At 49.8% G+C, this 13137-nt stretch overlaps 1 protein-coding gene across 6 annotated transcripts in view; it reads left to right on the top strand.

The window, feature by feature from the left end:
• Positions 1 to 13137, top strand: part of FRMD4A (FERM domain containing 4A) — a 360571-nt gene that overhangs the window by 210361 nt on the left and 137073 nt on the right. The window contains exon 1 of one of the 6 annotated variants that reach the window (XM_040061692.2): positions 6455 to 6563. The exons of the other annotated variants lie outside the window; for them this stretch is intronic. The gene's annotated coding sequence lies outside the window, so the exon portion shown is untranslated. Of the gene's footprint in view, positions 1 to 6454; positions 6564 to 13137 lie in introns of those variants that run through there. 6 annotated transcript variants of the gene reach the window in all.

Below are 13137 nucleotides of genomic sequence, written 5' to 3'. Positions count from 1 at the left end.
TTTTTATTTCAATTGCTGAAATTGTTGTTTTACTGTGTCACCTTATTATTTCCTGAGCCCCTTTTTAAGGTTGCAGTTATATATTGAAACATCGTCTGAGTGGCTTTTTATTTTTGCTACATTTGTTTAGAAAAATCTTTTAATAATTATTTCGATGCCATATTGAAATGCTGTCAGGGTTTTCTGCAAAATGTGAAATAGAAAGCTTTTCCAACTGGTGTAAGTTTTGCAATCCTCAGTAGAAGGCAGTGTAAAACTACAAAAATATTCTTTAAATCTGAAAGCATGCAAAGTACAAAGGCTATTTCAGTACAAAAAGCCAAACAAGTGATAATTAGTTTGATTTATTCCTCTGTGCAAAAGAAAGTACATCATTGTACATCATTATGTAGCTCAGTGCAAGAAGTACATGTATATTTTGCCCCACAGAAGACACGTTTTTGGGCTTGGCTGTCTCAGCTGATTCATTTGATGTTCTTCACAATTATCTGTGCTGGCTTTGGGCATCAAAGAAAGCTTCCGGCTGACTTTCACCAGCACCAGTTGACTGCAGCATCTGAGGAAGGTGTGGGAGAGAATAATTTTGCCTTTTTCCAGCCTTGTTCTCTGGTTCTTGCCATTCACTCGCCATTTGCTCAGCAGTTCCCCGGGTTGGATGAGGTTGTTCACTTGCCTTTGGATGAAAGAGGCAAGTGAATTACTAGCTGCATTTTACTTCTGCATGTGCTGAAGCCATGCTGGTGGTCTGAGAGCATCTATCCAGGTCTCCCCCAGTCAAAAAGTGTTCTCTGTCAGCACCATGAGCATCTTCTGGAGCTCCTGTTCCTCCCCTGGGGAAAAGCCTCTTCATGTCCTACCACCACCAATCCCTTTTTATGGATGGAAGGAGCCCTTGCCATGTCTGCTCCTCTCTGCATCGGTTTGCTGTCAAGCCATTTCAGGGGAAAATGGCAATATTCTGTGAGTAGGACAAAGTTTCTCAGGCAGAGCTTTGCTCAGCTCTGAAGAAAAGGGAAGCGTGTGACCCCCTCTACCTCATGGGAGAAGGGATTTGTGAGGATTTGACTTCCATCCAGGAGGGGAATCCCTCATCCCTTCTATTCCTCCAGAAGGACAGGCATGGCTCACAGCGTGATGCATCAGGAAGATTTCCTTCTTTCCTCTCCTGGGTCCCAGACCTGGGTCCCAGACCCAGGTGGGTGCAAAGAGGAGGGAGCTGCAAGGAAGGAGCCCCTTTCTCCAGCATCACTCCCCTGAGTCGTGGGTGACCCTGGGAGGGCTGGTGGCGCACCCAGCTCCTCTTCGCTCTCTTATACACACTTGAGCTGTTTGCTTTGTTTGGGCTCTTGGATGCCAGGATTACCCGAAGCTAACTGGGACACAGGAGACTCACACGTGACTCCTGGCCCTTTCCACACCAGCCGCAGGCTGGAGCTGCAGGCAGCAGGCAGGATTTGCCAGCCCAGGGTCATGGCACCAACCAGCTGGAGCTGGCCTGTCCCCACCATCCGTTTCAGCTGCCGCGTGAGGACCGAGCTTTGCTTCCCTGCATAATAATCCTGCCAGCATGCACTTCCCTTGCCTAATGAAGGGAGGATTTATTGCACCAGCTCTCTGGGAATGTCGAGGTCTGCTTCCTTCCCTCTTCAGCTCCCTGAGATCCTTTAAGTAGTGTCTGTGTGAAAATTAATCAGACGCCCTGGAGGCTTATTTTGTCCAAAGCTAAAGTCCTGCTTCTCCCTTTCCCCCCGCCTTTTGTGCCCCAATTACTTAAGGGATTGTCCTGGAAATTAATGAAAGCATGACATGGGAATAACACCCACAGTTCATCTCAGAAGGGAAGTGTTTCTATGAAAGGCTTGACTAGAAACATCTCGTGGCTCACCCGGCAAACCTGGAGATCTTCCCGGTCGGAAGCGCGCTATGCCATGACGGTTGGTGTTTCATGTGCCCTATCTCCCATGGTTTGCAGGTCCAGACCCAGTTCTGAGTCAGGTCCTGCTGTGAGTAATTGCATTTTACTTTTTTCAGTGAGATGCCTGTGGTTTCCACCTGGTTTCCAAAGTCCTCAGCATGAATTGTCACAGGGCCACAACTTACCAAAACCTGTTATGGAGGAAAATGGAGGCTTGGTTGTGGTGATACACCTAACCCTCCATCTCTTCTTTGGTGGCCCTGGTCCATGGAGGGGGGTGAGGGCAGCCTGGTGGCTTGGGTGACCAACTGGGTCACATCATTCTCTGTTCTACCTCACAATATTGAGGCCTATTCAGTGTGTGGAGGATACAGATTGTTTCAGATGAAAAGGGGTGACGGCACTGCTTCTTCTCCAGCCAAACTACATCAGAGCTCATGAGCAGTAAGACCATTTAATACCATGAATTTCAGAGGGACCACGTGAATTAACCCATAGGCTAACCTGACATTTTATTTTCCAGGTCTGGCTGACCCTTGTCAGGGCTACAATAAGTCAGCTGCATTGATTTACAGTGAAATTCATGTGCCTAACAGCTTATATCATGTCTGGAAATGGATTTCAGCTCCCAAGTTACTTAGGCCCATGTTGCTTTTTAAGTTTTGAGGCTTTTTAATCTTTTACTGCCACTCAAATATTATGAGTTAAGAGTTGTGCAATCAATGAGAGTTAGGCCATTGAACACCTCCCACAGGGAGGCAGGCAGTTAGACACCTTCAGCAAATCCTGAATGTTCTTTGGAAGCATTTTCCTCACCTTCCATGGGTTTCAGATGTACCATATGGGGGAAATGGCATTGACTCCTATAAAGCACTGCACCTCTTACGGATGCAAATCATGGAGTGAGTGTGAATATTATTTCATGACACGACATCTCATCCAGCCCGTTAGTGCTAATTAATGCAGTTCTGGGTGTAGACAGTATTCATTAAGCTTTTCTGAAGCTACTAGAAATGTTCATGTAACAGCTCACACATTCTGATGGCACCCACAGTCCTATCACCACGTTCCCTGTAAAGTATTGTGGTTCTTTAATCTTTGCTAACGAGAGTGGGAATGAATTGTCAACAGTAATTCTCCAGCACAAGGCCGTGGTGTTTCCTCAGGTTTATTATCAGGAACCAAGACAAAGGAATCAGCATGTTTTTATTTTGGCACAGAGGCATCTGGTTGCTGGAAGCTGGATTTTGTGTTTGTCAAAGTTAATTATATGGGTTGCTGTTCTGTTTTTGGGACTTGCCATGATAGGAACCAGCTTGGGAGAAGCACAGCCATTCCCTGCTTCTAATCATTGTAATGACAGCAGCTCTGCTGCCTCCAGACTGGATGTTTGCTACCAGGGTGTGTTGTTCGGGTAGTGCCAGCTCCAGAGACCTTGTGAGATTGTGGAATTTCTTTGAAGAAAGGGACTTTTGCTGCTGCTGCTGAATTATAACTGGGAAATTTAGAGAGAAATGTGCATGAGATGAATGACATTTTTTACCAGGGTAGAAACTCATATCTGGCCAGTTTTTCTAGGGAAGAAGAATGCAGTGGATAAATGAGAAGAACCTGGGCAAAATCCTTGTCCAGTTCTGGGGAAAAACTCTTTTTTTGATTATGATTGCTCACTCTTTCTGGTTGAGCAATCATAATCAGCTCTTGGCAAGGACAATAGTCCACTGTCTTTTCACATTATGAGAAACAGTTGCCATTCCTAAGTTCTTTGTTAACTCCATCAGGTACCTAGAGGATGTTATCTTCACTTAGACAAGCAACTTGTTTTTAATACAAATGCTGCTTTCATGAATTAGAGGATAAAGGAAATGTTGCAGGAATATCTCCCACCACTGCAGGAAATGTCAAGCACTTCCTTTTGGGTAAATGTTGTTCGTGGGGCCTTGGGTGGGTAGGAGAGGTCAACTCCTTAAAAAGGGTATGAGGAAAATGCAGCTTTAGATTTCACAGGTATGAAGGTCCAGCTGCCCTTTTGGCACACCCCACTGTAACATGTGGCATGAGTAAAGATGCTCTCTTGCTGTCTCCAAAGTATTCCAAAACCCATGCCTGTTTTGTGCCAAGGGGAGAGACTGGACTGTCATAGAGAGCTGGTGGTTTCAAGCCAAGTGTTATGAAACTCTGTACCTGCCCTGAAAGTGGAACAGTACAATTTTGGGCAGAGGAAACTTTGTTTTCCAGTATTTGCTGCTAAGCATGAAGCAAATTACTTTGCAATTAGGGGCGTCCAGCCTCTGCTGCTGCAGAGATTGGAAGCCTACCAGGAGAGGCTGATATATATTTAACCTGCCAGGAGAGCTCTTTTTTCATGAGGTGAATTAAGCCGCCCCACATCCTGTGTCTCCTCTGGGTTTGGAGGCAGATCCTGCCAGGAGAGTTCCCTGGAAGGGCAAAGTGTGCCATAGAGCAGAGGGTGGGGAAACTGCCTTGAAGCTTTGCTAGTTGAAGGAACATCCTACCCCAAGGGCAAAGTCCATGGCTTTGGCACATTCCTGGAGAACTACAAGCACAAGCAGGCACCTGTATGTTAAGTGCACCTTTGAAGCAGCTTCATCTCCTGTTTCAGTGAAAATCCACCTGAGAAGGTGATTTTTCCTTGCTAGTTCTAATCAGGGTCAGGCCTGAGTCACTGCTGGGGTTCATGCTCTTCTTCAGCACTGCAGACAGAACCTGTTGAGATATGTTGTGACCGCTGTTGAAGGAAAGAGCAGAACAGCATTTGGGAGGCAACTTGCCGTCTTACCTTTTTCTGAAATTAGTAGGTTTAAAGTTCCAGGAGGTTTTGCAGTTTGTGTTCTGGTGGTTTGCCTCTCAGGGTTGCTTCAGCAGCTGGATGTACATGTGGATTAGGTGAACCCATAAAAGCACAATCCTTACCCTTGCCATGGAGCCATGATCACCCTGCATTTCCTGGAGCAGGGATAGATGCCTTTGCTGCTTCTTGTCCCTCTGTTCTGACCTTGGGATCACCTCCAGAACAGAGCTGGGCCACCTTAGCCACTTGGTCTTAACCCTTTAGCATCCAGAGGTCAGAACTGCCTCCATATTTATCCCCTTAATCAAGGCCATCCCCTTGGGTGGATCTAGCTGGATGTGTGAGCCTGCCTGGGGCTGCATACACAGCTCCAAAAAAAGCTCCAAGCCTGTGCCCTTAAAAACAGGAGAGGGAACTGTGCTAATGCTCTACAATAACTTGGTTATTGTATCCAGAAGGACTTTGCAGCCCACTGGCCCTTTTATATCCAGAGAGTACATAAAGACTCTTGGTCTTGACTTCGAGTCCGACAGCAAATCAAACCCAGCAACACCCCAGTTAAAATGAGACATTCTGCTCCTTCACCGCAACCTTGTCATGAGAGTGACTTTGTCACCTTCCAGTGGGACAAAGATGGAAATTTCCTGTATCCCATGGATACAGGGATCCAGATCCACCCTCACCATGAGCATCCTTGTGGTGGCATGAGGGCCGGCTGAAAACAAATGAAGGAAAGTGCTCACCCCCAAATGTCCCAAAGCAAAGCTCTTCCCAGGCAGCCTGTTCCAGAGCACGGCACAGCAGCTGCCTCTGGTTTTACCCAGTGAGAATAACCCCAGTCCCAGAGAGAAAATACTGATGGGGGTGCAAAGCAGTGGAACAAGTCAGAGCTTTAACCACAGGCATCATGGTGTGGGTGCTTCATGCTGTGCATGTTTAAATCAATAAATCAGCACTTTTTGGAGGCCCACACATACTGTCTTTCCTGACAGATCCAATTATTTAGTAGTGACACCCTTACCTGAGGGCTGCTCTAGTGCAATGTGTAGAGAGGTTCTATTACTGGGCAGCATCCCCACTTCTTTACACCATCACAAGCTGCACCCTCCACCCAGACAGGACCAGGGGGGAAAATCACCAGAAGGGAGGCTGCCCTATTTCCCAGGGCTTCATCCTGGCAGGAGCTGCTCTGTCTCCAGCCCCACGGGTGCTCGAGGCCCGCGCTGCCCTCCTCTTCCTCCAGCCGGGGCTGTGCTCGGAGCATCCCCGCTGCTCTCCGTTATCATCTCAAGGTGTGCACGCGTGGGCAGGGGGGGTGAATATCGCCACCCCGCACCCTTTCTCCCCGCGTCCTTCCATCCCTTCATCCCTTCATCCTCCTCCCGGAGGCGAGGGGGAGCCCAGATGTTGGCAGGCCCGAGCCAGGTTCATCTGCTTCACATGACCCAGCGCCAACTGCTGCTCACTGCCCTCCTCCCTCCTTCCTCCTCCTTCCTCCCCCTCCTCCTCCTCCTCCTCCCTCCCCGGTTCCAGCCTCGCAGCCTCGCAGCGCGGCAGCGGCCGCGCAGGAGCCGGGCGCCGGCGGCCGGCGGGCGGGGAAAGGGAAGAAGAAGGGGGAAAGGAGGGTTCCGGCATCCCGGCAGGGAGGATGGGACGGCGCTAGGAGCGGCCGGGAGCGGAGGGAAGGGCCGCGCATCCCGCGCACCCCGCGGCGGAGAGGCGGGCGATGGATGCGGGGCGGTAGAGCCGCGGCCTGGAGACGCGGTGCGGCGGGGATGCGCTCGCCCCGGGCTCGGAGCTGAGGGGCCGCCGGGGCCGCCGAGGCAGCGGGAGAAGGTAACGGGGTCTTTGTCTGCGGAGGGGAGGCCGGGCGGGCCGGGGCTCCCCTGCCAGCCCCGGCCCCCGGGGAAAGCCCAGCCGCAGTGTGCGGGCTGCTCCACGCCCCCTCCCTCCATTTACCTCAAACGGAGAGAAATGTGGGCAGCAGCTGCTTTGCCTGTCCTTCCCCCCACCCCCCCCCCCCAAAAAAAAAATAAAATCCCCAAACCCTTGAATTGGGTGGGCGAGTAACGGAGCCGAGCGCGGCGGCTGGGGAAGGAGGCGGTGTGGCGGGGGAGAGAAGCCGGTGCTGTGATTCCTTCCCCCCTTCCCAAGCAATCCGGCTGCCTGTCCCCACTGACTGCCAAGATGGACTGCTCCTTCCCTTCCCAAATGGCTGCAGCAAGTTTAATGCACAGCCGGGGGCTTCGCTAAGGGGAAAGCTCCCGTCTTGATTTTCCCTTCCCCTGTGCACCTTTTCCTGAGTCGGGAATAGAAAAGTTGCTCCAGATTCAGGGCTGGAAAGGACAAATGTGGAGCTCTGCTTCCAAACTGTGCCTGCACGGGAGTGCATCCGCACGCCTCGCAGGCTGGCTCCTCGTAAGGAGGCTTCTTGGCCGCATTGTTACCCGCTGGCTGCTGAGGAGGGCAGGAGAAAAGTTCTTTCAAACCTCTCCATAAAATTTCCAGGGGAGACAATTGTTTCTAATAATAGCCCTGGCAGCGGTTTAGCAATACAGCACACACAGATGCTGAGCGATCTACTAAATCTCTCCCAGGCAAGTCAGGTCGCCGGGAAAGCTGAACTCCCAGCTTGCTGGTTCGGTTTGGGAATTTAAAACATCGTTCTGAGCAAAAACGCCGGTACCGCTCGCCCTTTCCCTCGGCGAGGGGGTGTGGTGCCTGTGCCGGCGCGCTGCACTTCATGGGCTCGCCTGAACCGGGCTGTCCCCGTGCCTCGGGTGTCGGGAGAGGCTGGATCCTGGCTCTGCCCGGCTCCGGCTGCATGTCGGGGTGTCTCGGACCCGGTTCCCTCTAGGTCGGCGCCCAGGGTCTGATGCGCATCCCCCGCCCATGCATAGAGGGAACTGTTAGGGGCGTGGGTGTCTGTGCCATCTTCCCTGCCTAGAATCGCCCGCCAGGCACCAGAGAATTCCCGATGGAGCTAAAGCCATCAGGCTGTTCCCTTTCCCCTTGGGTGGTGGCACAGGGCCCGCCGGAGGGGTGCTGCCGGCACACCCCTCGGACCGTGATGCTGACCCTGGCGATGGCGCTCCATCTCGGCTTGGTGGCTCCGAGCTGCTTGGCTCGACCTTCCTGGCACAAGTCACAGGCAGCCAGTTCTCTTCCAAATATTAATATTTGGTGGTGGTTTTAAGCATTGGTGCCAGGCAGGTATGTGCCACGCTCTGCAGGAGAGCAAGCTGCTCATGAGGTGGTTTCTGCAGCCCAGCTGTGCTGCTGTGCCAGGGGGCTGTGGCAGAAGCATGAGGAGGAAAGGATTGATTGCTTCTTGGTGTAAGAGGGGACATTTTAAAGGGTCTTCAGCTCAATACTTCCTTGTGCTGCTGCTAAGGTCAGCTGTGTTCCTCAGAGGCCCAAACAGGCTGAAGGAGTTGGCTTTGCTCATCCATCATGCTGTGTGATCAGTTTCCACAGAAGGGAGAAGTGCACCAGTGGAGCATAGCACGTGGATTCACGCACGTGGAAAATAAACATTTTGTTCTTAGGTGAATTTTGTTTTAAATGCCCAGGCTAAAAATATGGGAACTCTGCTGTTATTTGAGCATAGATGCACCAGTGAGCCACTCACAATCCTTTGGGCAAGCTACTCATGTCTCCTTTTAGACTATTTCTGGTGGTCCTGTTGTTGGATGTCTGAACTGGTTATTGTGTTAAAAATGCAACTTAATATTCGCTGATACCTGTGGTCACAGCACTGGGTTGCTCAGGGCCCTACAGCAATGCAGCAGCTCTTGGTGCAGAGAGAGAGATCCTCTCAAACTGTTTAACCAGATCAAGAGCTTCAGCTAGTGCTCTGGGTGTTGTTAAGAGGGACATAAAACTGGGGAAGACTTCCCAAATCATGGAATCTAGTCCCACACCTCACAGGTAATTACAGTGGTACATATCCCCTTTGTTACTGTGTGAGTAATAGCAGAAGGCTTGAATCAGTTTTGAGTGCAGCTTAACAGCAAAGCCAAAGTAAAACTGCAGGTATGGATGAAGGAGAAAATGCTGTATTAGGGAGAATCAGAAAGGGGCTGGGGAGTCACTGAAGTCTCAAGCTGACATCTTTTAGGACTGTGAAGGAAGGGTCATGCGCTGCAGGAGGAGGGATGACACGTGGAGAGGGTATTAAGGAGTGTGTTGATCCAGCATTAACCAAATTTGGGGTCAGGGCTTACTGGTGTCCCCTGAAGATGCAGAAAGATGCTGTATGACCCACTTCTTGTGAGCTGCATCACTGGGACAAGCAAAGGCCGCTGTCACGCTCAGCTCTCAGGAAACTTGGGTTTCTGTTACTCTGAATACTCTGTGTTTGAGGAAATCAAGGTTGCTGGTTGTCTGAGCTGCACCCAGAATCTCCATCTAGGTGGGAGCCGTCCCACAAATGCCCATCTCTTGAGAAGCTGGGGGAATGTGCTATGGGGTCAGCCATAAGAGCAGGTAACAGTAGCTCCCTGGGATCCCCATGCCTCATCACAGGATGGGGTGCACAGCTGGCTCCCAAGGTCACTCAGCAATGCCAGTCTCTAGTTATCCTTGCTGGCTGGCTCCTTCCAGCAGCTGGAGGAGAGAATTGCCCTGCAGCCCCAGTGCAAGCAGAGCTCAGCAGCCCAGCAGGCAGCGAGGTCTGACAAGGTTAAGCTGTGATGGAATTGCCTACAAGCTTCCTCCAGCTCCAAATCCCGGGTTGTCCCAGCCTCTCTCAGGTTCCATAAGCCAGCAGTGCATTGCCCAGCATATCCTCAGGGACCACTGCAACTGACAACATCCAAAAACATGAAATTTCTTCTGCTCCCAGACTTATAAAAACTTAGTCCCTAACCTTCCTGTAAATCTCAGTATGTGCCACATCTTAGCCACAATTTTGTGAAGATGCACAATGAGTTAGAGCCCTTGTCTTCTTTTCTGGGAATGAACCTTGTCAAGAACCAAAAACGACTTTGATTGCTTTTCTCTCTGATCTGACACTGAGAGGGGACCCCAGACAAACATTTGATCAGTTCTGAGCTTCCGGGAGCGCTTTCATGTTGATGAATCGCAAGCACACAAGTTTTGATCCTGTCTCCTCTGCTCCAAGCCACCTTTGCACTCCACCTGCTCACGAGTCGATGTCAACCTGAAGGTTTACTCCCTGCCTGTGTTTGGCTCTAGTAGGGTGCCTGACAAAAAAAGTCAAAGACCTTGATGTGTCACCCCTTAGCAGTGCACTCTGCTTCACGGCTGTGTGCTACCCCTCTGAGGCACCCAATATCCTGTGTGCCTCTCTGTGGGGTGAGGTGGGACTTCAGCCCTTGCCCTGCCTTAAAGAGGAGAGGAGGCCAGAGGAGCTGGGACCATCTGATTTCCAGTGCTACCAACAATGTTCTTGTTTACAACCCACTTGCTCCTTTCCTAACAGATAGACAATACTCCTGCTGTTGTCCTCAGCTTCTCTGTGACATTTTCATATGGTGTGGAATAGTTCCTGTGTCCCCACCCTCAAGAAAAGATCACTAATGGGTAGCTAAATGATCTTTTCACTGTCTGCCTGCAGTGGTGGGATAAGGTGTGATTCAGTGTAGTAATCTTTGGGAAAGGTCATTGAGGAAAAAAAAAAAAAAAAAAGGTAGGCAAGTTGACTTTTTGTTACTTAAATTCACCATAAAAAGGTCCTCTGAAGGTCTCCTGGAAAGCTGCAAACCAAAAAGAGGTCGATATTCCCATTTTGGCTAGAGAAATCCTTTTGTATGTACACTTCCACACGTAAAGCCTAAGATTTTGACAATTGCTGTTGGACTTGCCAACCCACTAGGCTCAGGCTCCAGTGTTTAGATTATTTATTTATTTTTCTTCTTAGAAGTCTCCAGATCTCCCAATCAAAATAAACCCACCCTTGTTTGGGTTTCCTGGCCGTGTGGGATTGAACGTGGCTGCAGCTGTACCACACACGCTGTAAGCACTGCTGGCATCCCATCCTTCCCAGCTGAAGTATTTCACACAAGGAGTTGCTTTGCAGATGGTGGAGCAGCCACGAGCTGACCCTGGCTTTATGCAGGACAAGGAAGGGATGGAAAGCTGCTGCATCAAGTGAGCAGCTTGGAAAGGCAGCACAAAATCTGAAGCTGAAATGTGGCACCTGTCCTAGCGAACCGAGTGTGAATTGAGCTTTTTTTCACATTTAAACAAGGTTTCCCCCTTGCTGTGCATGGGGAATGTCTCTCCTGGCTGCCCCCACCCAGGGTTTTGTGAAGACACCCATCATCCCAACACGTGGCTGCCACGTGTGTGCTCACACACTCATTTCCTGGTGAAATGGGGCACGCAAGGGGACAGGGATGATTTAGGGGATGTGTAATCAAACACAGTGCTTCCTTTGTGCACACACACATCCTCCCCCAGAGTGGAAGCATGCTGGAAAATAAATTTGCACCGTCCTCCAATTCTGAACTGCAAAATCCAAATGAGAAAAAAAGTTCTATCTGCAGTGGTTTGGGCTCCCTGGGATGCTTTGCATCCCTCCTGGGGTGGTTATGCAGTCAGTGAAGGTGTCACCTGGGCTTGTGCTGCAGGAAGGGGTGGGAATTGGGAAGAGAGACTTGTTCCTCATCAAGACCAGGGAGAACTGGAGGGAAGCACCGAGTCTGCTTTGCCTTTGTGTTGCACCATGGAATGTGCCTTCTGAATTGCTCTGGGAGTGCCAGTGGCAATTCTGAGGGAAATCTATAAATCCAGAGGAGCTGAGCTATGTCCTCACTTTCTCAGTCCCCTCTCACAGGCACAGCTGATTGTGTACGCGGCAGAAGGCTGCTCCAAAATGGGTTTTGAATCCAGGGAACTTAGGGCTCAGGGGTATTCGATCTAGCTGCTGAGTTTGCAGACATTGCATCAGGCTGTTCCTCTTCCCATCCTTAACTCTCCTGCATCGATTCTTCATAGTTTCTGCTGAGTTTCGTTCCAGAATGGAACATCCTTCCTTGGCTCTTAAAAAGCAGAGGCATATGGTAAAAAAATGGCTTTTTATTGTGTTTATTCCAGGTCTCTCCTATGCAGAGGTTACAGACTGTCCATATTTAGTATGTCATGAGATGCCCTGATGCAGAGATGACCTGGCCTTGCTGCACCAATAGCCAAAGAATTCTCAATACAGGTGATGAAATATCCTGGCATTAGTCGGGCAGTGAATGAGACTATAAAAGCACAGGCTGTGTCCTGAAAGTAGTTTTCCCTGCTTCAGCCCCAAGTGGGGCTAGTCTGAGCTCTAGTCCTCACCAGACTCAGCATCAGGAGCTGTCAGGACTGGAGAAGGCAGGTTGGACCCCTTCATTCCCCTCATCCAGGGTGTGCAGGCAGAGCCCATGGGAGATGTCCCAGCCCTGCAGCCCCAGCTCTGCCCCGCTCAGCGATGGATGCACTCGGGAGCAAAGTGGGAGCAGAAAGGGACCAAGCAGACTTCTGCAAGCAAGGCTGGTTTCTGCAAACACCTGCATCTCTGAGGATGAGTCAGCTGCTTGTCATCTGAATGTGCTCTGCATCTCACTCTGTCCTGCCTGTGAAACCCAGCTGGGGGATGATGCCCACCCTGCACTGACCCTGTCAGCTGCTGCTGCTCAGGCAGAGCTGCTGGTGGCTGCCAGCCTGGGCACAGCCACAGCGCTGGCTCTCCACATCAAATGTGTGTCAGACCTGCTGATTAGCAGCGGCTGGAAACAACCCGGTGACATATTTTCCCACTGGAAGCATATCAGTTCTTGGAGTGTTACTCTAAACAAGAAGGAAAAGAAAAAACCCAAACAACAGTTCTGTACACAGATTAACTTTTTTTTTTTCTTTCTTTCTTTCACATCTGGAATGACTTTTGTAAATGTGTTTTCTATTATGTGTTATATATAACACTGCTCAGTGCTCTCTATTGACCTACTCTGTTACAGTACCTGAGCGATGCACTGCCCAGTGCCTTGGCTCCATTGATCAGCCCAGCACCACTCACACCTCCCAAGGCTTAGTGATTCAGTAGGTACAAAACACTCAATGAGCACTAAAAGGACACTTCAAGCCATAAATCTTAATTTGTCCTTTAAAAATATTTCACACATACTATCACTTCCACTGCCTTGGGTCACTTTGGTCATCTTCCTATGAACCCACATTGATTTTTTTTTTTTTCTCCAGCAAATCACATTAGTTTCAATAGCAAATATATCCTCCTGTTTTCTTCCATAACTAAATGAAACCTCCTGTGAATGTGTTCCCAGAAGACTTGGATGCTCTCATGTAATTACACCCTGTCTGCATGCACAAACAAGTGATAGCTGGAACATTTTCCTGAAAGTATGCCACGTTTCAAGTGTGAAACTGTACAAAAATTTAAAACTTTATGTGTGTT

Source organism: Hirundo rustica, chromosome 4 (assembly GCF_015227805.2).
Source record: "Hirundo rustica isolate bHirRus1 chromosome 4, bHirRus1.pri.v3, whole genome shotgun sequence".
In the NCBI taxonomy this organism is placed as follows: Eukaryota; Metazoa; Chordata; class Aves; order Passeriformes; family Hirundinidae; genus Hirundo; species Hirundo rustica.
The sequence above is the reverse complement of the archived record's forward strand: the minus strand, read 5'-3'. Positions and strand labels throughout refer to the sequence as shown.